Source organism: Lithobates pipiens, unplaced genomic scaffold (assembly GCF_037356315.1).
Source record: "Lithobates pipiens isolate NorthernLeopardFrog02 unplaced genomic scaffold, aLitPip1_a1.2 Scaffold_13, whole genome shotgun sequence".
NCBI classification, from domain to species: Eukaryota; Metazoa; Chordata; class Amphibia; order Anura; family Ranidae; genus Lithobates; species Lithobates pipiens.
This window is the reverse complement of record NW_027507718.1, coordinates 495,272,736-495,297,659: the sequence shown is the minus strand read 5'-3', so window position 1 is coordinate 495,297,659 and position 24,924 is coordinate 495,272,736. Positions and strand designations below refer to the sequence as shown.

The 24,924-nt window shown below is 39.4% G+C and overlaps 2 long non-coding RNA genes across 2 annotated transcripts; one reads left to right on the top strand and one right to left on the bottom strand.

Annotated features, from left to right (window-relative positions):
- Positions 1-9,792: 9,792 nt before the first annotated feature.
- LOC143976196 (uncharacterized) lies at positions 9,793-10,459 on the bottom strand. The gene is made up of 2 exons (XR_013272560.1): positions 10,170-10,459; positions 9,793-10,017 (listed from the first exon to the last, which is right to left on the bottom strand). It is a non-coding gene; the product is annotated as an uncharacterized LOC143976196 (long non-coding RNA).
- Positions 10,460-12,250: 1,791 nt separating this feature from the next.
- On the top strand, positions 12,251-12,905 carry LOC143976195 (uncharacterized). The gene is made up of 2 exons (XR_013272559.1): positions 12,251-12,528; positions 12,681-12,905. It is a non-coding gene; the product is annotated as an uncharacterized LOC143976195 (long non-coding RNA).
- Positions 12,906-24,924: the final 12,019 nt, after the last annotated feature.

Genomic DNA, 24,924 nt, shown 5'->3' with positions numbered 1-24,924 from the left:
ACCTGCAAGTGCAATTAGAAAAAAAATATTATATACTATACATAACCCCCTAGGAATAAAATGCACTACCTGTAAGTGGTGTTGAATGGCTGAATCAGCCTTTTATTAGGCATAAGCTTTTAAATAACAAAACATAATAATAAACATATCAATCTAGATAACAATGGTTCCAGGTCCTTGACAGTACAATATAATCAAAACTTTGTGTCTTTAACACCAGAAAGCTAAGTTATGAACCCAGTCACCAAACACCACCTCGGGGACTAAAGAGGTTGTAAACTCGATCAAACAAATTAAATAAAAAAACCTTTAAGACATAGGCATAATGAGCTAGTATGCATTGCATGTTCCGATAAATGCCAGAAAATCTAAAGGGCTAATATCAGATATGTAAAAGTATATAATGGGAGCAGAACAGGAAGGAGAGGTGGAACCTGGTAACAGGGGGGGTAAATAGGAGAAGGATGTGGGGATAATAACAGAGGAGCAATGGAAGAGGGTCTTGGCATTAGGACCTAAGGTCTCGCTCTCCCCCTCGCAAACCATGTGCCATTTATACCTGGTACATAGGTCTTATTATACACCAGCAAAGCTGTCTTTGTATGGAAAGAATGTCAAAGGTGCGGCGATAGGAGGGGAGACCTGGTGCATATGATCTGGCGATGTCCCAAGTTAGGTATTGGAGAGGAATAATGGAAAAAATAAACTCTGTGTTTGGGACATCATTGGACACGGAGGTCAGGGTGTGCATTTTGGGCCTAACAGAAGAGGATGGTGTATCGGGACCCACACAGATAGCACTAATTAGATGTTTTTTTCAAGGAAGGAAACTGATAGCATATAAATGGCAGGAAAAAAATCCCCCAATGGTAGTAGAATGGGTGAAAGTGGTAAAAGATATGATTGGGAAAGAGAAATATATATATATAAGAAAAAATATGGAAGCAATGGTTGGAGTGGGAACACCCTGGAATATATGGATGTGACTAAGGGATGAGAGGATGAAGGGGTGTATAAGTGAGATGAATGAGAGGTATGCATGGGATGAGGGGAGAGAAGGGGAAGGGGTGGGGAGATAATGGAGAAAGTATGGTTTGTTTCTTTATTTTTTCTTTTCTTCTGCTCTTCTTATTATGAAATGTACATGTTTTAAGTAATGTTGTTATAAGAATGGAAAACAAATGTATTTTCTTAATTTAAAAAAACTGTAAAAAAAAAATGAATATTCCCCTACCGGTCATCAGTAGAACACCTTTGACATAAGGCAGCAAAGCCCTGCCTCTTTCCAAGATGGCCACTGTCGCAAAGAGACACCATACAGAATAAGGCATGGTAAGTCTATAACTGGAGGGAAAATAAGCTATAGGGGTACTACAGATAATACTGTTGACTAGTTCTTTGCCTTTATGGGGGGCAAAGCCTCCACAGTTTAGTTCTTTAAATGGGAATTCCACTTTTAATAAAATAAAAATTGGATGTGTGTGTGTATATATATATATATATATATATATATATATATATATATATATATATATATATATATATATATATATATATATATATACAGATATATTTTTTATTTTTTACATTTTTATTTTCAAATTACAAAAAAATCTTCAATTTGAGGCCACTGAAATTTTCTGTTTTCTAAAGCTGTCAAAGAAATGAAATGCAATATGACAAATTGTACATGGTTGTTTTACAGAATGCCCCTAGAAATGTAATTTCTGCTTCTGTAATCGTGACTGATTTTTCGCAGACCTCTGCACTGAGATACAAGTAAACTTTTTGGCATCCTCTGCAATTGAAATTACATTTTGGTGACATAAAAACTGAAACTGTACCAGATGGTTATAATGAGTGCAGACCCTCCCATTCAGGAATCAGACTTGAAAGGACACAGTGGCACAAACAGCTTTTTCTTCTTTTTTCTTTTTTTCGCTTTTTCTTAACACAAGTGGAGTTACACTTTAAGTGGAAAACTGTCACAAGTACAATAATAAATCTGGTGCAGATGTTTACAAAACTTTCATAGTTGGCGCCAGGAGTCACAAACACACAAGAAAGTCTTTGCTAGAGCTTCTTAATTTGTACCAGATTGGCCCCTGATTCTGTCAATGACTTGCTTAATAAACGTATTACAATCAGGATTTTTTGAATAGTGCAAGTTTCCCTGCAGTAGAAATTTTATTGCAAAAAGAGTGTAGCTATTTACACAGCAAAGTTACTACTGACATTTTTATTGAGTTGAGGTTCTCTTTGAGCGTAAAAAGAAAAATCTAAACAGCATTTACAGAATCCAGTTTGCTTTAGACTATTACCGGGCTGCCTAAATAAATTCTCTGAAGCCTAAGCTGGTATAAAGGATTAATATCATTATGACTGTCTTGTGTGGTTCGGCTTTAGACGTTCATTTAAATACCCACCGAGGCATCAAGAGAAAGTCAAGAGACAGAGAGGAAAAAAAAAAGGCCGTGGTTCACTTCAGGTGAAACCTTCATTTCAGAAAGCTACAGAAATAGCCAGTTAGCGAGACAAGCTGCATTTGGCGAGGTGCTTGCAGAGGAAAGCACTGTAAAACTAGCTGAATATGTTATGTTACAGCGTGACAAATGAGTACGATCTTTCAGCATGAAACCTGTCTCCCTCTGTCCAACGTTATAAAGGATATTTAGCTGTCCCGGCTAAAATATTGTCACTCCAGTGCCGACGCAGCAGGGAATATTTGGCTCAAATGTCTCTGAAACTTTGTAAAGCACAACACAAGTGTGTGATATTTACTGGAAAGAAAGCAGAATTTTGGTCATTAGTATATAAAAGTTGGCAAACCCACCCAACTCCGGGAACACAGTAGTTATCGGGAAAATGAAAGTTCAAGGAGATAATCCTTCTATCGCAAGCAAGCGGTAAATGGAAGAACTGCTTTTCTGCCAGTCTAAGTGCTGATCTTCCCTTTCAGCGGATATCACATGGCTAAATGCCTAGGCTTTTGGTCAAACAACAGCATAACAGTGAGCCTGGAGCAGAAAAGGTCCTTCAGCCCTTCTGTTACTTAGCCATCCAGAAATTCTGTTATCATAGCTTTAAAATGGAAGCAAAGAATACATTCAAAAGTTGAAATGTGAGATTTGTCTTATCTACCAGAAAGTTGTAGTTTTCTTCAAGCCTCTTACCTTTAATCTGGTCCAAATGTAAAACCCAGCAGGTACAAAAACTTGGTTGGCTTAACTCTTCCAGTTCTGACACATTGTATAGGGCTACTAACAGCTACTGGCTTGGTAACCCAACAGGTACAAAAACGTACTAAAGAGGCCAACTCCTTTCATCAACCAGCTACCTGTTGACTATTCAATATAGTAAAAGCTGGTTGGCTTGCTACCGCTTCGCTTCCTCTTGCAGTCTGAGTCAAGCTCAAACCCAGCAGGTACAAAAACCAGAAGGTATTAGGATGGACAAATATATCTCTAATTTAGACATCCATGCCTGAACTATGATCCCTCTTGGCCAAGCATCACCCTTGACACTTACTGGATGGTAAAGGATCAGCAGTGCACTGAAGAGGCCAACTCCCATCATCAACCAGTTTGTATATTATGCCATATAGTAGGCTTGATACCACTACTTCTAGTCCTGCCACATTTCATAGAGCCACTGACAGCTAATAACTGTGAAATCCAGCACGTACAGAAACCAGTAGGTATTAGGATGGTCAGATATATCTCTAATTCAGACATCCATGCCTGCATTAGCAATCCATCTTTGTCAAAGATCACTCCTACCTTTCACTGTATAGCAAAGGTGCAGCAACTCACTGAAGAGGCAAACTCCTTTCATCAACCGGCTACTTGTGGACTATGCAATAAAATAAAACCTGTTTGGCTGGCTACCACTCTCTCTTGCAGTCAGAGTCCAGCTACATTTCCTAGGGCTACTAACAGCTACTACCTCCAAAACCCATTGGGTAAAAAAGCCAGGTATTAGGATGGAAATATACGTCTCTAATTCAGAAATCCATGCACGGACTAGCAATTAATCTTGGGCAAGGATCACCCATAAATCTGACTGGATGATAAAGGAGCAGCAGCACACTGAAAATGCCAACTCCTATTATCAACCAGTTTGTGTATTATGCAATATGGAAAAACCTGGTTGGCTCAATACTACTATCTCTTCCAGTCATGCCACATTTCATAGAGATACTACCTGTGAAATCCAGTAGTTACAAAAACCAGTAGGTATTAAGATAGACAGATATACCTTTAATTCAGACATCCATGCCTGCATTAGCAACCCATCTTGGTCAAGGAATTCCCTACCTTTCACTGTATAGCAAAGGGGCAGCAACTCACTGAAGAGGCCAACTCCTTTCGTCAGACAGCTATTTGTGGGCTATGCAATATAGTAAAACCTAGTTAGCTTGCTGGTTAGCTACATTTCAGGACATCTGGATTACGGCCAAGCTGCAGCAACATAATCATACGTCTCTAAGGTCAGAGTCCTCAGTAATTGGAATCCTTCCAGTAGTCAGGGCAGAGCTCTACTGGATGGTTACCCTGCACAAATGTATTGTCACTCCATTGCTAAGTTCCTCTCACATCCTATTGCATCTTCGGCAAAAGAACTTATATCTCCACAATGGGACAGAGAAAGCAAAAAATAAACAGACAGGGCTTTTAATACTTCACTACACTACTCAAAACGTAAACTAAACTCCTCGTTGATTACACTTCTACTAAATCTAACCTAAAAGGCTAACCTCTAGTCCTAATTTTGACACAGCCTTTTAGAAAAGTTCAACAAGCTCAACAATGCCTGGCAGGTAATGTAACAGTGGGAATGAGGCAAAGTGCGGACACTTTTACGCACACTATGCATACAACACATTCCATTATCTATCTTGGGAGTGAGCAAGAAAGGGTGGCTGCATTTCTACATACAATGGGACCATGGGAAATGAACATAACCACCCTCTAAAAGGAAGTCAAATCACAGCAGCAGGAACTCACCCCTTTGAGTTAAGAATACTTCTTGAATAGATTTTTTTAAAAACAAATTTAGTGTCACTTTAATATCTTTTTTAGCTAGTGAGGGATATATTTCTATTAATGCTTTTGTGTCTGAAGCTTTCACTAATTTTACAAGTCTAGCAAATTGCTGACATGTCCTTATATAAAGTAATGGTATAATTTAAAAAATTTGTAATTGTTATAATTAAAAGCTGTCATTGAGCTCCAAAGTTTTATTTCCTAGACTGGGATGATGACATCAGTCTGCTGCAGTCAGAAGAAAGCATTCCCTTAGTCTCTTCTTCTCCTCGAGTGATCTGAGTAGGAGAGTGAAAGAGTGTACTAAAGGGTTATTTTTATTTTTTTAAATATAAACCCTATAGTTATTTTATGTACAGTATGTAATATCAATTATTTTCAAGGCATTCATACAGATATCTGTCAGATTGTATTTGCACTTATCTAATATTTCTCTTTTTTTGAATAGTTCCATTATTATAAAAGAAAATGCTGCAGCCAGTGTGGTGAAAATCAAACTCTAAATCTAAAATTGAAATATGAAGCAATGTTTGCAAACAATTTGGCTGTCCGTGCAAAACTGAAATTTGTAAAAACTTCAAACTTCAGGAACTCTGTCAAATAAATCTTGTGGACTGAAACTTTTTTCAAATACACATGATTTAATCTTGTCAGATCTGCTGACAGGGAGTTTCAAAACATTTCAAGATGTACTCATAGTGTCTCTGATATCCTTCCATAGAAAATAATTTTACTGCCTAGCAAACCTAACTAAGATGCGTTAAAATACATTATTCACAACTTTTTTTGTACTTTATTTTCTTATTACTCCTTGATATATATCTACAAACTACTCTAAATGTGCTTGTGAGAGATTGGCTCTTCAGACAGCTTCTATGGTTCAGCTTGGAGGCTGATTATTTTACATGGGTTACTGCCAGGGGAGAGAACATGCGGTAGGTTAGAGTAGCCTTTCTCAACCTGTTTACCCTACCCTGGTCATTGAACAGAATACCCCTCATAAAGTGGTTGTCAGAATTACACCCTTAGGGCTAGTTTATACTTGCTTCAAAACATAGCTTCAGACACGCTTTTTTAAAGCTCTCTGAATGCCAGTCAAAGCCCCTGTCACTAAATAAAATGGTTAGGGGGCGTGGCTTTTCACATGGAGCAGTAAGACATGCAGTGTCTCAGCTCCTGGTACCCGAGGCTCTACAGGGCTCCTACACAATGCAAAACTTTGTTCAGATTGCACCCATGGAGAAGGATACGTACAAAGACCAGAGGGGGACTGGGGGGTCTCAAAAGGGAGGTGATTTGGGGCATTTTTTTACCCAATCTTTGGCCGTGGACCAGCACCAGTCTGGATTCAAGATGGCACCAGCATCTCCATCCCCGGCCTGCTCTTAGTGCGCTCTGTCACATACACAGGCCAGCCATCCACCCCTGGAGACCAGGATCGATCCACTAGACGATCCAGGAGCAACTCCAACACCTCCCTGGGATCTGAGGATGGATGGGACATAGAATGCCAAATGAAATCCCTGCATAGCTATATGCACTCTCTCCTCACAAAAAACTACTTTGAGCAGTATGTAAAATGGATCGAAAAGACCTACAAGTGGGAGATCTCTTAACTTAAAAAAGGCATTGGTGCCCGCTTTGAGTATATAGAAAACACCACACAGGAACTCCATGCAGCTGTGCAGTCCCATGAAGAAGTCCTCAACACTCACACGGTCATGCTGCAGCACCTCTCTAACCAACAGGATGACACTGAGAATAGAAATAGGTGCAATAATATCTGCGTCCTTGGAATACCTGAGTTCATAGAACCCAAACATCTCCCTCAGCCCATGTCATCCATTTTTAATCTGCTATTACACCTGCCCAAGGACAATCAGCTTTAACATAGAACATCTGGCCCCAGAGAACCTGATCCCTCATTTGTGTGTGATACTCTCTGCAGGGTTCACTTTTGCAACCCTGGGGTAAAACCTTCCAGGGCTGAAGTGGTTAAATAGTATATAAGGCTAAAAATGGACAGACATTAGGTGAATGTCTTATAAAATCAATAATAAATGCCCCTTATGATTTTAGTCTTCAATTGGAAGTCCATGCAAAAATCTAAAATCTCTGCATCTATAGAAACCACGGATCTAACACTAACTTCTATATCCCTGTAAAGAAAAGTGGAGTCCACTTACCTTTTTGAAAGCTGATCTGACCCGCTCTGACCCGATCTCCAGTGCCAGAAGGTCTGCAGAAGACACGGAGGACAACGGCTATAAAATGAATGGGAAGTGACATCACCCATAGACTTACTATGGGGCATTCGTTGTCATCCGTCTCCTCTGCACCTGCCTCTACAGTGAAGCTGCGGCTGACAGCTCAGCATGGGATCCAGTCGGAATGTGTCAGAGGGGCTTCCAAAAAGGTATGTATACTCATTCTTTCTTTACAGGGATAAACAGGTTAGTGTTAGATATGTGGTATCTATAGATGCAGAGATTTTAGATTTGCATGGACTTACACTTTAATGTATATAACATCCATGTATCCAGGGTGTCAAGAAAGACCCCAAAAACCTCTAAGACATAGTTTATTTAAAATTGGTTTATAGGCCTTATCTTTTCTTAAATTGATATATAAATCCCTATAAAGTTTAACCGCTTCAGACCCGGAAGATTTGGCTGCTCAAAGACCGGGCCATTTTTTGCGATTCAGCACTGCGTCGCTTTAGCTGACAATTACACAGTCGTGCAACGTTGCACCCAAACAAAATTGATATCTTTTTTTTCCCACAAATAGAGCTTTCTTTTGGTGGTATTTTATCGCCACAATATCTTTTACTTTTTGCTATAATAAATATCCCACAAAAAATCTTTTTTTCCTCAGTTTAGGCCAATATGTATTCTTCCATATATTTTTGGTAAAAAAAAAAAAAGCAATAAGCATATATTGATTGGGTTGTGCAAAAGTTATAGTGTCTACAAAATAGGGAATAGATTTGTGGCATTTTATCTTTTTTTTTTACTAGCAATAGTGACGATCTGCGATTTTTATCGGGACTGCGACATTATGGTGGACACATCGGATACTTTTAACACATTTTTGAAACCACTGACAATTATACAGTGATCAGTGCTATAAAATGAGTACTGGGAAAATGTCAATGGCAGGGAAGGGCTTAACACTAGGGGGCGCTCAAGGGGTTCATTTTGTTCACTAGTGTGTGTTCTAACTGTGGGGGGGATGGGACTGACTGAGAGGAGGCAGAGATCGGTGTTCATACATAGTATGAACACACAATCTGTCTCCTCTCCCCTGAAAGAACCAGGACCTGTGTGTTTACACACACACACACACATTCTGGTTCTCACTCTGTCACGAGCAATCGCGGGAGACCGTTGGTCATCGCGCCTGCCGGGCACTCGCATTGGGGTTGGGTACATGTTGCACGTGCGCCCCATAGCGGCCAAAAGGCGAAGCGAGGTAACATAACATCATTTCGCCCAGCCGTGCCATTCTGTCGCAGTAAAATGCAACGTAAAATGGTTGGCAAGCGGTTAAGTAAGAGAGAGATAGAGAGTCTGAAAGAAAAACGTTTTTGCTGTGCTCGAACTTTTTTTTATCTTAGAAAACTTAATTAAGAAATAGAGATTACACATTACAGATCAAAAAATATCACTTGCAGACAGGGTTCAACTGCATCATACATCAAACAAATATAAAGCAGAGTAAATGACAGACCATTCGAGCAAGAAATGCAAGCATCAGCGCCAAGAGATATAGATGTTATATACCACCCCAAGGAGACATTTGACAGGATGACAACTAGCAAATGACAATATAGTAGGTGTTCTATAATGAGATCCACTGAAGGTAGGCCTAAGGTGTCTACCCATGGAGCCCATAACTTATTACATTTGCTGTAACACCCCCTGTACTGATAAATATAGCACTCAAGCCTTAAGGTGTCACCCATTTGGGATAGCCATGGATCAGTTGACTTCCAGTATTTTACAATATATTTATGGACCTGGGAAAGAACCTTAGCTGTGCTTTTTCTTTAGAAATCCATGTTGTTCAGTGACACAAGTATGATGGGTATGCCATTTTTTAAGGAATATTTTATAAAAATAGTATAAATAAATAAAGCTAAAACATCAACACTTGCACAAGTAAAAAAAAAAAATACCCATAACCCATTTAGCCTAATTTTGAATGCTTAATGCTCTGTGTATATATATATATATATATATATATATATATATATATATATATATATATATATATATATATATATTAATTTTTTTAATTATTTGTTATTGCTATAGATTCCAGTGTATCTATTTGAGACTACATAATGTGAGCCATTTACATATGATGTATTTTTTATTCTATCTGATCATGAATGGAAGGATTGTGGAATGTATGACCAGTCACAGAGAAATAAAGTAATGGAAAATCAAACATTTTTGAGGTTGTCAGAAGAGCAAGAGGTGAGAAAACAGGGGGTCACCTGTAGCTGTGAAAACTCTCTGAAATTAAATTTCAGTTTCCTGAAGGGAAATCTCCCCAGCAGTGCACAGGCAGCAACAATAATAATAACCCAATGGGATTGTAAGTGCTCCCTTTATGGCTTAAAATTATTGAATACAAAAAACGAAAGTATCCCCAGAGTGGGGTTTTTTAACAGCGTAAATTACCTGTGGAGGCTAGTTTATGTATATATGGAAATAAATACTGACATGTGGCAAAAAAATAATAATACAAATGTTTATTAGTAAAAAAGAGGATTGAACAGGTGACACAGTGGTCAGGGACTGAGCTCCACTAAGTGAATAAAAATATATGATATTACATGGATAAACAGAATACAATTATAATGCCTAGACCATAATACCACTGTAGATACAGTAAAAAATAGATAATGTGGACCCTTTACGCGTTTCGACCCTATCGGGGGTCTTCTTCAGAAGGTTTTTATCTATTGTAAAAGAAGGAAGACAAACATAAATACATATCCATACATGGTGCACTGTACTGTACTAGAAATAATCTGCTGTAAGCAGAATATACACCAAACATTGCATGGTTACATAATTAACAGTCAATTGGTATACATTGCATAATAGATACCTATATCATTCACGTAGGAGATCCTCTTTGAAAGACAGAAATAAGCTCCGCCATTTCTCCCATATCCTTCACAGATGCGCCAAACTTGCATAGTTGAAGTTGGTCGCTATGCTCTACCGAAAAGGGAGAGCAAGGGAACGGAGTTCAAGGGATAAATGACTTACAGGGGATCACATCGCTATTGCTACCTCCAATATAAAATAGTGGAGGAGGGTATAGGTATAGGTAGACAGAAGTCGGGAGGGGGACAACCTACAATAAAAACAAAAGAAGATATAAGGATGTATATATATATATATGAAAAACTCTAATCGTATATGGCATGCTACACTCAAGTAGTATGGCTTACCTCTATACTTATATACCCGTCATATTACATGTGGGTATATTTTCTGTCCCCCTATACAGGGGGGACAGCCCCTGAATAGGGATTTTTCATATATATACAGTGGTGTGAAAAAGTGTTTGCCCCCTTCCTCATTTCCTGTTCCTTTGCATGTTTGTCACACTTAAGTGTTTCGGAACATCAAACCAATTTAAACAATAGTCAAGGACAACACAAGTAAACACAAAATGCAATTTGTAAATGAAGGTGTTTATTATTAAAGGTGAAAAAAAATCCAAACCATCATGGCCCTGTGTGAAAAAGTGATTGCCCCCTAAACCTAATAACTGGTTGGGCCACCCTTAGCAGCAACAACTGCAACCAAGCGTTTGCGATAACGTGCAATGAGGCTTTTACAGCGTCCTGGAGGAATTTTGGCCCACTCATCTTTGCAGAATTGTCCTAATTCAGTTACATTAGAGGGTTTTCGAGCATGAACGGCCTTTTTAAGGTCACACCACAACATCTCAATAGGATTCAGGTCAGGACTTTGGCTAGGCCACTCCAAAGTCTTCATTTTGTTTTTCTTTAGCCATTCGGTGGTGGACTTGCTGGTGTGTTTAGGATCATTGTCCTGCTGCAGAACCCAAGTTCGTTTCAGCTTGAGTACACGAACAGATGGTCGGACATTCTCCTTCAGGATCTCTTGGTAGACAGCAGAATTCATAGTTCCTTTTATCACGGCAAGTCTTCCAGGTCCTGAAGCAGCAAAACAGCCCCAGACCATCACACTACCACCACCATATTTTACTGTTGGTATAATGTTCTTTTTATGAAATGCAGTGTTCCTTCTACGCCAGATATACTTGGACACACACCTTCCAAAGAGTTCCACTTTTGTCTCATCGGTCCACAGAATGTTGTCCCAAAAGTCTTGGGGATCATCAAGATGTGTTGTGGAGAAATTGAGACGAGCTTTGATGTTCTTTTTGCTCAGCAGTGGTTTTCTCCTTGGAACTCTGCCATGCAGGCCATTTTTGCCCAGTCTTTTCCTGATGGTGGAGGCATGAACGCTGACCTTAACTGAGGCAAGTGAGGCCTGCAGTTCCTTGGACGTTGTTGTGGGGTCTTTTGTGACCTCTTGGATGAGTCGTCGCTGCGCTCTTGGGGTAATTTTGGGCGGCCGGCCACTCCTGGGAAGGTTCACCACTGTTCCATGTCTTCGCCATTTGTGGATAATGGCTCTCACTGTGGTTCGCTGGATTCCCAAAGCTTTGGAAATGGCTTTATAACCCTTTCCAGACTGATAGATCTCAATTACTTTCTTTCTCAATTGTTCCTGAATTTCTTTGGGTCTCGGCATGATGTGTAGCTTTTAAGGATCTTCTGGTGGACCTTACTGTGTCAAGCAGCTCCTATTTAAGTGATGCCTTGATTGTGAACAGGTGTGGCAATAATCAGGCCTGGGTCTGGCTAGAGAAATTGAACTCAGGTGTGGACAACCACAGTTATAGTATGTTTTAACAAGGGGGGCAATCACTTTTTCACACAGGGCCATGATGGTTTGGATTTTTTTTCACCTTTAATAATAAACACCTTCATTTACAAATTGCATTTTGTGTTTACTTGTGTTGTCCTTGACTATTGTTTAAATTGGTTTGATGTTCCGAAACACTTAAGTGTGACAAACATGCAAAGGAACAGGAAAGGAGGAAGGGGGCAAACACTTTTTCACACCACTGTATATATACATCCTTATATCTTCTTTTGTTTTTATTGTAGGTTGTCCCCCTCCCGACTTCTGTCTACCTATACCTATACCCTCCTCCACTATTTTATATTGGAGGTAGCAATAGCGATGTGATCCCCTGTAAGTCATTTATCCCTTGAACTCCGTTCCCTTGCTCTCCCTTTTCGGTAGAGCATAGCGACCAACTTCAACTATGCAAGTTTGGCGCATCTGTGAAGGATATGGGAGAAATGGCGGAGCTTATTTCTGTCTTTCAAAGAGGATCTCCTACGTGAATGATATAGGTATCTATTATGCAATGTATACCAATTGACTGTTAATTATGTAACCATGCAATGTTTGGTGTATATTCTGCTTACAGCAGATTATTTCTAGTACAGTACAGTGCACCATGTATGGATATGTATTTATGTTTGTCTTCCTTCTTTTACAATAGATAAAAACCTTCTGAAGAAGACCCCCGATAGGGTCGAAACGCGTAAAGGGTCCACATTATCTATTTTTTACTGTATCTACAGTGGTATTATGGTCTAGGCATTATAATTGTATTCTGTTTATCCATGTAATATCATATATTTTTATTCACTTAGTGGAGCTCAGTCCCTGACCACTGTGTCACCTGTTCAATCCTCTTTTTTACTAATAAACATTTGTATTATTATTTTTTTGCCACATGTCAGTATTTATTTCCATATATACATAAACTAGCCTCCACAGGTAATTTACGCTGTTAAAAAACCCCACTCTGGGGATACTTTCGTTTTTTGTTTTCAACATACCAGGGGTGATCAGCGCCCTCTGACCCTGCATTGGGGTGTTACCGTCCATTTTTTCCATTTTTTCTAAAATTATTGAATAATTAAAAAATGATATATTTTTTAATTTTTTAATTTTTTTTAATTTTTTTCTACAGAACTGTTTTTGATATATTTCTCTCCATACCCCAATGAAAGTTCTGCAATTGCACAAACTGGAAACGCGTTGGGTTTGGGTTATTTTGAGAGTTATTTTGTAACATGCTTTCTATGTATAGCTGTTCGTTATTTTATTAGAGATACCATGTGTCTGTAAGTTTCTCTTTTTTTATAAAATTATTTATTTTATTGAATTTTGGTGGTATTGGTGGTCCATTTAAAGGAGGAAAAAGGGGGATTTTCTTTGTCTAATGGGATTTTAAGTGCTCCCTTTATGGCTCTAAAAATACAAATACAGTAAAACCTTAGTTTGAGAGTAACTTGGTTTAAAAGTGTTTTGTAAGAGAAGCAACATTTTTAAATACATTTTGACTTGATATAACAAGCGATGTCTTGATATACAAGTAACGTCATGTCACAACTAGGTATGAAACAGAAGAGAGGCGCCTCTAAGTGTAGCAATATGGTTACATTTAATGAAGGTACAACATTTAGCAAGTCACATGGTTGATGTTTAAAAGAGGCACATCTAAGTATGCAGGCATCCGGGGTAAAGATGTCCACATAGACCATCCTCCTCACCGCCATCGATGTCATCCCTTCCACCCTGCATCCACGAGTGGTTTAAGCCTCACTTTCAGATTGCTCTACTGCAGGGTAGTCTTCCTGGTCAGGATTGCAGACTGACATCGGTGAGAGCCGGCGGTGCGGAGGAGGGTCTTTGTGGACAGCTTTACCCCGAATGCCTGCATACTTAGATGTGCTTCTTTTAACCATCAACCATGTCAGTTGAAAAATGTTGTACCTTCATTAAATGTAACCATATTGCTACACTTATTCCGTGTACACATGAGCGGAGTGTCCGACAGAAAAACTCAGATGGGAGCTTTTCATCGTATATTCCAATCGTGTGTATTCCCCATCTGACTTTTTACGTTGAAAATTCTGACGGACCTGGAAAGAGAACATGTTTTAAATTTTTCATACGAAAAACCAATTCCTATCGGGAAAATCACTCGTCTGTATGCTGACGTACCAAAAACAACGCATGCTCTGAAGCAAGTACGAGATGGAAGCTATTGGCTACTGGCTATTGAACTTCCTTTTTCTAGTCCCGTCCTATGTGTTGTACGTCACCGTGTTCTTGACGGTTGGACTTTGGTGTGATTTTGGTGTGATCCGTTGGAATTCCATCTGAAAAACCTTCAGAGCTTATTCCGACGGGAAAACCAGTCGTGTGTACAGGGCATAAGTGGCGCCTCTCTTCTCTTTTATACTCTGTAGCTCCTGATGGATTTTGCTTCTAATACCCTTGTGGAGGCTTCCATTTGTGGATGGATATTTTATGGTTACACAACCTATCACACTGCTATAATCTTTTTATATGGATTATAAACTGAAGGACCTATGAATAAATGGTTGTGGAACGAATCATTTGAGTTTTCATTATTTCTTAAGGGGAAATTCACTTCGATATACAAGTGCTTTGGATTCCAAGCATGTTTCTGGAACAAATTATACTTTTTACTGTATAAAAAGTTTTGACTTTACATACACTAAGTTTCATTACAAAAATTTTCATCTCATGACCCAACAGTTTGAGTAGCGACAGCCATCCATCTTGCAGAACGAATTTAACAGAAAACTATATTTTTTTTCCCAGACTGTGCTTTATTGCTAAGAGAGCAGAGCTTGGACGTGGTTAAATTGAGGCAGTGAATCACTCCAGCCTTGGAATTAAATCTAAATGAATGAATTTAGAGGTAATGTGTATTTGGCCTAATGATGAATCTAGCTTTGCAGAGAGCTGCCAAGCATTGTAGAACTAATACGTTCCATTACTTAGGTATTCCTGCAGGAAATAATGCAGTTTACAAATGTTTATCCAGCATTACACGAGCCATAGACTACACCTTTTACGTATTAGCCTTTAATTGATGTCTTTATTGATAAAATTAAATAGCGCCCTTTATTTTCTTGCTGAGCTTGCAGATATCCTTTAAAAGAAAAGTTCTACCTTTAACCCCATTTCCATAATCCTTCTTCAGTTAGTTCCCCAATCAATGTAGGGTCCTCACCATTTGTAGTGGTTCTCCGAACCTTTTTTTTTATGGTTTGAGAAAATGTAACTATTTGTATAGGCAAGACACAAATTTTCTATTTAACCTCCCTTTGCCCCTCCAGATGATGTCCAAGCATTAAAGCAGTATTAAACCCAAGAACAAAAATGTATTCAATTTCAGTTTACCAATTCTTAGATGTAGTGGCTGCATTTAGTTTTCTTCTTTTTTTAATTTATTTTCATTTGGTAATCCTGCCAGTAAGTCTGTTGTTTTTCAACTTCCTTTAACCACTTGAGCTCTCGAAGGTTTTACCTCCTTCATGGCAAGGGCGTTTTTTTGTTTTTTTGCTAATCACCATTGCGCTACTTTAACTGCCATTTATTCAGTTATGCAACAATGTATGCAAATTAAATTTGTATCATTTGTTTTACACACATAGAGGTTTCTTTTGGTGGCATTTGATCACCAATATGTTTGTTTGTTTTTTGCTATATAAACAAAAAAACAGAACACCTATACAATAGATAAAGGTATTATTATGTTTTATTTTTTAATCCAATTTTTTTTTTTTTAACTCATATGTTCTCTGGGTTAAAGTCATATTCCAACATATGTACAAAATCACCCATATGAACCCATAAAAGGAAAAAAAAAAAGCAATACAAAAGCCTGTGATATTGTTAAAGGGGTTGTAAAGGTTTGTTTTTTTATTTTCTAAATAGGTTCCTTTAAGCTAGTGCATTGTTGGTTCACTTACCTTTTCTTTTGATTTCCCTTCTAAATATTTTTTTTTGTTTTTCTTTGTCTGAATTTCTCACTTCCTGTTCCTCCTCAGTAAGCTGTTCAGTAAGCTGTTCTGGCTGACTAAACACCACTCGGATGATGGTGTGAAGTATACAGAGGAGAAACAGGAAGTGAGAGATTCAGACAAAGAAAAAAAAACATTTAGAAGGGAAATCGAAGGAAAAGGTAAGTGAACCAACAATGCACTAGCTTAAAGGACCCTATTTAGAAAATAAAAAACAAAGCTTTACAACCCCTTTAATACTTAACCCGTTCCCGACCAGCGCACGCCGATGTACGTCGGCAGAATGGCACGGGCAGGCATATTGGTGTACAGGTACATCCAATCTTCAATGCCGCCCTGCCATCATGAGTGCGGCGCCGGCGGCGCACTCGCGTGCCGGTCGGGACCTCCGTGAGTCTGGTCGCGGGTCCCGCAGACTCGATCGCCGCGGGCATACCTGCGATCGTCTCACAGGACGGCTGAATGGAGGAAATGCTGTGTAAACAGCATTTCTCCATTCTGCCTAGCAACTAGTGACGCTGATCTCTGCTCCATGTGATTGGAGCAGAAATCAGTGTTCACTAAATGAAAGCCCAACCCCCCCACAGTTAGTAACACACCCCTAGGAACACTTAACCCCTACACTGCCACCCACTGGTTAACCCCTTCACTGCCAGTGTCATTTACACAGGAATCACTGCATTTATATAGCAGTGATTACTGTATAAATGACAATGGTCCCAAAAATGTGTCAAAAATGTCCGATGTGTCCGCCACAATGTCGCAGTTACAATAAAAATCGCTGATCGCCGCCATTACTAGTAAAAAAAAATAATAATAAAAAAGTATTAATAAAAATGCCATAAAACTATCCATATTTTGTAAACGCTATAACTTTTGCGCAAACCAATCAATCGCTTATTGCGATTTTCTTTACCAAAAATATGTAGAAGAATACGTATCGGCCTAAACTGAGGGAAAAAATGTTTTTTTATATATTTTTGGGGGATATTTATTATAACAAAAAGTAAAAAATAATGCGTTTTTTTCAAAATTGTCGTTCTATTTTTGTTTATAGCGCACAGGGGTGATCAAATACCACCAAAAGAAAGCTCTATTTGTGGGAAAAAAAGGACGTCAATTTTGTTTGGGAGCCACGTCGCACGACCGCGCAATTGTCAGTTAAAGCGACACAGTGCCGAATCGCAAAAAGTGGCCTGGTCTTTGACCAGCAAAATGGTCCGGTCTGTAAGTGGTTAAAGAGGAACTGCAGTCTGCTCACATAATTTGTAATAAAAACATCTTTGCTATTCTGAAGCTTCCCTCCAACCACTTTGCATATTCTTTTTTATATACTGTTATTCTGTACTTGCCAAATATGCTGCAGAAATCTCCCTCTACTAAGTCTGGCTGCATCCATTTTAACTGTGGGCAGCTGAACCTGCTGCCTCTTCACTTCCGGGATTTACACCGACACACACCTTCAGCTCTACAGCTCTCATTGGTTCTTTTATGACCCCCCACTTCCTGGCAAACTCTCACAAGAGTCAGAGCGAGAGCTGTGCATGATGTCATAATCCTAGGCTTTTTTCCAGACAATAAACAGGAAGTGGGCTGTATAAGGTATTTACTGGCAGAAGAAAAAAAAATGTTTTACTATCCAAAGTTAAAGAGGAAGTAAACCTTGATGGGTTTACTTCCTCTTTCATTCCCTGCAAAGGCAAAGCATAATGGACTACTATGCATCGCATAGTAGCCCATTATGTGTCACTTACCTGACACAGGAGCCAGCGAAGTCACCGCTGTCCCCTGTAGTCCAGCGCATCCATCTTCTCGGTGGGGTCTCGCAGCTCCGCCGCTGTCATTCGGTGGAGCCGCGATGACGTCACTCCCGCGCATGCGCACGGGAGCCGACACGCGCGGCAGCTCCATTGTTGGAAATGCTGCACTCAGTGCGCCTGCGCGCCGCTGTCTACGGCGCATGCGACGTAGACAGCGGTGCCTGTCTTCGGGCAAATATCTCCTAAACCGTATAGGTTTAGGAGATATTTCTTGGACCTACAGGTAAGCCTTAATCTAGACTTACCTGTAGGTCAAAGTGGTTTGTAAGGGTTTACAACCACTTTAACACAACAAGGGCAGAAGATTTAATAGATGGAAAGATGAAAAAATGACTAAATTTCAAATGTGTCAAAAATAAACTGGAACTACTTGAAGTTGTTCTTCCCTACACACCAAAAGGCCACTTATCTAAAAAACGTATCCTTTAATATAAATCATAAAAGGTGCCAATTGGTACCAATTGGTATTGGTGAGTAAACCCTGAGTTTACATATCCTCTAAATAGCCTGAAGCCTTTATATTGAATGTAAGAGGATATAATAACCCTCATATTATCTATATGTGTATATCAAGAGAAGCGTCACCAAGTAACTTGGTAGATGTAAATATATTAATAAATATCTATATTACCACATAGATATAGAACCTTGGTTCATATAGAGTGGCATTGACCTCACCCTATAGGGATACCTGTTATGGACATTTACATACAGAGGGGAAACAAATTATTTGATCCCCTGCAGATTTTGTAAATTTTCCCACTTACAAAGAAATTAAGGGTCTATAATTGTTATCATAGGTGTATTTTAAATGAAAGAGATGGAATATCAACCAAAAATCCAGAAAAAAACACATCATACAAATGTTATAAATTGAGTTGCAGTTCAGCGAGTAAAATAAGTATTTGATCCCCTACCAACCAACAATAATTCTGCTTCCCACAGCCTGGCAACAGTATATGCTCATGTGGTACACAGATTAGTCCTGTAAATTTAAGAAGGTGTACTTAAATTCAACTCGTTATGTGTATAAAAGACACCTGTCCACAGAATCTCTTTCTTCCATTCAAACCTCTCCATCATGGGCAAGACCAAAGAGCTGCCAAAGGACGTCAGTGACAAGATTGTAGATCTGCACAAGGCTGGAATGGGCTACAAGACCATCAGCAAGAAGCTTGGTGAGAAGGAGACAACTGTTGGAGTAATTATACAAAATACAAAATGATCATCAGTCCCCCTCAGTTTGGAGCTCCATGCAAGATTCTGCCTCATGGGGTAAGGATGATCACCAGAGGGGCCAACCCAGAACTACACGGGAGGAGCTTGTAAATGATCTCAAGGTAGTTGTGCCCACAAAATATTTGTATTGTGTTTTTTATAGATTTTTGGTTGATATTCTGTCTCTATAATTTAAAATACACCTATAACAAAAATAATAAATTTAATTTTCTTGTAAGTGGGCAAACTTAAAAAATCTGCAGTGGATCCAAAATGTATATTTCCCCACTGTTCCTTTTACGATTTATAATAAAGGTAAGGTCTTAAATAAGTGGCCTTTTGGTGCGTAGGGAAGCGCACCCTCGTCTAGTTCTAGTTTCCCACTTGCAGAGACTCTTTTATAACCTTTTTTTTTTTTTCAAATAGCTCTGTGCTGAAAAATAATCGAAATAAATAAATAAATAAAAAGAGACCCATCACCCTCCCCTCGACTATTAAATACATCAACATCTTAACCAATGAACAGGCTGCTAGCAACCTAGCATGTTTTTCAAATGAGTTCCATGCATGCATCCTGTAGCAAATGTTTATTTGTAAATTATTTTACAAAATAATAAAACTATATGCAAAAATAAAATAGAATAATCTAAAAACGATTTTACTTTTCCTTTAAACTGTAAATTATACAGGAACAATTAGGCTTTCTGAGCTTTAAAAAGGTCCTTCAATAAAACTTGCCAAGGGCCACAAAGTTTTGATAAGAAGGCAGCATTAAAAAAAAAAAAAAAGATCTGGCTACTGTTCAGAATGTGCCATTTAATTTATAGATTTTGAAGATTTCATTGTTTTTTAATGCCTTTAAATGATGTTTTCTGCTTTCCCTAAACAGTGTTGCCCTAGGCCACTGCCTCCATTATCTTTTACAGCTGAAACATTGCTGAACTACAATGATTAGGTTGTCAGAGACTACAAGATACCGCAGGTTCCCCTGTTGAGTGACACCTAACATAAAGGCAATTTGCTTGCACTTATTATTGTAATTTCTGGCATATATCTATAGATTTATATCTTTGACCTCTCCTGTTAGAGCAGACGGCGTCATTGTTGAAATGAGCACTCCTCGCCACCATTCGGAACGTGTAATGTATTTCTTTCTCCACAGACGTGTGACATTGTCTGACTTCTGGGCAGAGCGGTGCAATCACTCTATCTGTTTATTGACAAGGTGTCCGAGGTTAAGATGATGAAATAATACATTGTTGCTGATGGACAAAGTGATCATATATAGCTGGACTTGGCCATGTTGCAGGGATTCCATGTCCTGCAGGGCTTTGGTTGCTCTGAGATGGATGATTATCTTTAGGATAATGACAAAGATGACTGAAGATCCCAAAAGAAGCCTCATTTGCAGATAGAGATTAGCTTTAAAGGACAAGTACACCTCAAATAAAGGTTGTCTTTTTCAAAATGCTGCTTATCACAGTGATGGCCATTTGTGAGGCTAGTATTTGTGGCTTAGTGAAGCATAAATAATACAGATGTTGCATAGCTCCCAACTGTCCCTTATTTCGAGGGACTGTCCCTGATTTGGAGCAATGTCCCTCTGTCCCTCTTTCCTCCTCATTTGTCCCTCATTTTGGTCTGATCCATATAGTTGTATATAAAATGCACTTTTTATCTTTAAAAAAGTGTTTCCCAATGCTAAACCTTTCATCCAATTTCTAAATTGCTGCATTTGTACATTTTAAAAGCCAATATAAAGGACATGTAGTAGTAAAAAAAAAGTAATTGTAGATTTATTTAACCTTTTTTTTTTTGGGTTAATTCTCCTTTAAGGGGGTGTGGCAGGAGGCGTGTCCTATGCCTACATATGTTTGTTAGTAGGTGCCTCTCATTCCCATCTCATAATATTGGGAGGCGTGGATGTTGCAGTGTCTCTGCTCATCAACTAGGCCGGATATTCTGCATTAGTGCTTGGGAATTTCTATGACCATTCAAGATATGCTAAAATGTGTATGGGAGTTGGATGCCCCTAGACCACTATCAAGGAGGGAGAACCTGGTAAATGTTAAAGTGGCCCATCTGAACCTATGTGAGTGGAGGAGGTCTGGTGAAAGCTGTGGATCCTGGGCTACAGGGCTGTCTTATGCCGCGTACACACGAGCGGACTGTATGGCCTACTTAGTCCGCCGAAACACATTTCAGCGGACAGTCTGCTCGTGTGTGGGCTTCAGCTGACTTTTTCAGCGTGCAGTCTGGCGTACTAAGTATTTCGGATTTTTGGAAATTCTGTCCGTCGTACTTTGGTTTCAGCGGACAATCCGCTCGTCAGTAGGCTAGTTAGACGGACTAAGAATGGCGCATGCTCAGAAAGGATTTACACGGCGGAAAGGTGCTTTGCTGTGTATTGGACTTCCTATTTCTAGTCCCGTCGTACGTGCTGTACACGTCATCGCGCAAGCTTTCGTCGGACTGTTTGGCTATCCGTGTGTGGTCAAGTCCGTTCAGTGGAAAGTATGACGGACTGTCCGTCGGATTGTATGACGGACTAAGTACGCCATACAATCCGCTCGTGTGTACGCGGCATTAGTAGCATCATGGGCCCCTGGGCAAACGTAATGCACTGGGGCCCCTACCAGCCTATCCCAATTTACGTACCTTCTCTCAAGAATTAAAGTATAAGTAGTTGATAGAATGAAACATATATTTATTAGTACTTTCAATAAAATCATTTTTAAACTATAAGAAATTATGCTTTAAAACAAAGGGTACAGTACAGATAAGGAGGCAGAAAGGCACAGTATGGGGGAGGGGGTCAGGAGGGCACAGTACTGAATGGGTACAGGTTCCAGGATGCTGCCTTGGACACGGCCATCCCAGAACATCTTAGTAAAAAAGTGTGACTATCCCGGCAAATCCAGGACAGTTGACAAGTACAATGTAATGCAGGATTAGGGCATTGCCCAGGGGTGCCCATGCATTAAGACAGACCTGGTGAGCTAAACAAGTGTCCTGAAAACTTTTGATAAACAGACGCTATTTGACCGCTCTGTAGAGGGACAATACATTCTGGTAAGAGGCTTTGCATAGTCACTGGTAGTGGAAGATTGTAATACTAACACCACAGTTTTTCTTTCAAACACAATAGAGGTGTTCACAAACTTTGGACTTTCTATTGGGACCTTTACTTATCTGTATTTTGAGCGCTGCACTTTATTTATTGTATCTTGTTTTAATTTGTTGTCAGCAAATTGTGTAAGCTGCTATTGATTTAAAAGGTTCAAGCTTGGGTGTAATTATATATATTTTTTAGTTCCATTGTATAATATTAGTAGCTTCCTCGTCGCCTCATCCCATGCTCATTTCTAGGACTTCTCCTTAGACTCTCCCAATCCTGTAGAAGTCCCTTCTTTAAAGTGATATTAAAGACTTGTTTTTTTTTTCTTAACAATATTATACTTACCTGCTCTGTGCAGTGGTTTTTCGCAGAGCAGCCCGGATCCTGCTCTGCTCAGGGTCCCCGCTGGTGCTCTTGGCCCCTCCCTCCTGCCAAGTGCACACAGAGCAAGCAACTTGCTCTGGAGGCACCCAAGCAGGCTTGCTCCTGAGCCACGGCTCTGCGTGTCCATTCACACACAGAACCGTAGCTTGGCCTCACCCCTCCCTCTCCTGATTGGCTCGCTGGCTTTGATTGACAATGGTTCCCGATGATGCCTCAGCTAACAAGGAGTGAGAGTCCCCCAAGACCCAGCGCTCTAGTGAACATCGCTGGATTACAATGGGGCTCAGATAAGTATTAGAGGGGAGCTGCTGTGCACAGAAGGTTTTTACCTTCATGCATAGAACCTTGAGAGCCTTTAGAACCACTTTAACTTGTATGACTATATTCTATTCTTTATGCCTTTAGGTGTTCCCTGGAAACTAATCCTCTCAGAGAAGCCGATCCCACTTCCACCTAATGAACTGAATTGTTAATTTATTCTTTAACTCATCTCCGTACAGTTATTACATTTTGTATCACTTGCCTCTCCCTTTTAGGGTGTACTCATACTGGGAATGGGTGCCGAGATTGATTGCCCCCCCCCCCTCCTCCTCCTTCTTATTTCTCCACTGGTCTTCACTCACACAGGGCTATAAGTAGGTGTTCCTGGGCACACTTACATCTTCACCTCCGCCAACCAGATCGTAGTGATCCCTGCTTCTTTGCCCAGTCATCTATGGAGAGTTCTGTACTCAGGCACGGTTTACACTCACATTGAAACAATCTGTATAGGACCACAAGTGAACCGTGCCCAGGACCACCTCTTCCAATTGATTCCAGGCACGATAAATAGTTATATAGTTAGTCTTGTTTAAAAAATACACAAGTTCATCTAGTTTAACCAATAAAAAATGATATAATTCTATATACACAATCCTATACCTACAGTTGATCCAGAGGTTGATTACCAGAGATGTTGGACTCGACTATCATAAGACAACGAGTCAATCGAGCATGAATGCACCCATGGGACAGGTCCACGATAACTGTATATCCGATGTCAGGAAATTCCCGGATTGGCCTTACTCCAACTTCACATGGTATCGACCATGGATATAATGGATACTGCAGGCTTTTAATAGGTAAAAACCAATGTACAAAAAAACGTATAAAAATATATAAAGACAATCACATGTGATAAAAACAATATGGGGAATAGAGTACCTCTCCGATGCGTTTCGTCCAATACAGAGTTCTAATTGGGTATCTGCCCCATGTGATTGTTTTTATACGTTTTATATGTTTTTTCTACATTGGTTTTCACCTATTAAATGCCGTCTTTTGACCTGCACTATCGGAGCCCCCCCCCTTTTTTTTTTATGTGTACCGATGCAAGTGATGCTGAGCTTCACCATTTGGTTCCAGCACCCTTATTAGGGTTGGTTTTGGTCATTCATTTGCCATCACTGGAGTTCCTGTCCTGGTACCGCCTGCAGTATCCATTATATCCATGGTCGATACCGTGTGAAGTTGGAGTAAGGCCAATCCGGGAATTTCCTGACATCGGATATACTGTCATCGTGGACCTGTCCTATGGGTGCATTCATGCTCGATTGACTCGTTGTCTTATGATAGTCGAGTTCAACATCTCTGGTAAGCGTATATGAACCTTGAAGTTTATTTTGAAGCTGCCTACAGTTTGATGACTCTCGGGGCTGTGTGACATCCTGTGTATTCACCTACATGTCTAGATGGACATTTGGTGTTTCATTTACCTCTATGTGGACTTTTTCTCACTTATTTTTTGTCTGATTAATCTCACTCACAAGTTTGCACTGTTTATATGTTTGGTTTAGCGCTATATATTCACCACTAAAAAAAAAATAGAAGCATGTGGGCTGATAAAATAAACATGTTTACTACCTTTAACAAACATTTACTGTACTGTATCTACACATTTTTCCTATTTACACCTCTTTCTTACTATAATTGTTTTAGTCATATATGTTACTTCAGCATGAATTTTAATTACCTCCATCTCCCATATGTGACTATAATACAAATCTCGGTCCAGCATATGCATATTACTAAGAAAGCAGAGAATACAGTTTCTGCTGTGAATCCATGTAAAGATATGCTAACCAAAACAGACAGCTTTCAATAAATACAGTATGCTGTTTTTTTTCCAACTTTTGTTAAACAATTTATATAACATACAATATATAATTGTAACACAAGATGTTTTAACATTTAAAGTGGAACTCCTCCCTTTAAGCCATGGAAGTTGCCATCATAGTCTCTGTTTAACCTGCAGTTGCCATGGTGCTGCCCATGTGATCAGTTATGACGCAGGCCATTTGATGGCTTGACAGTTTG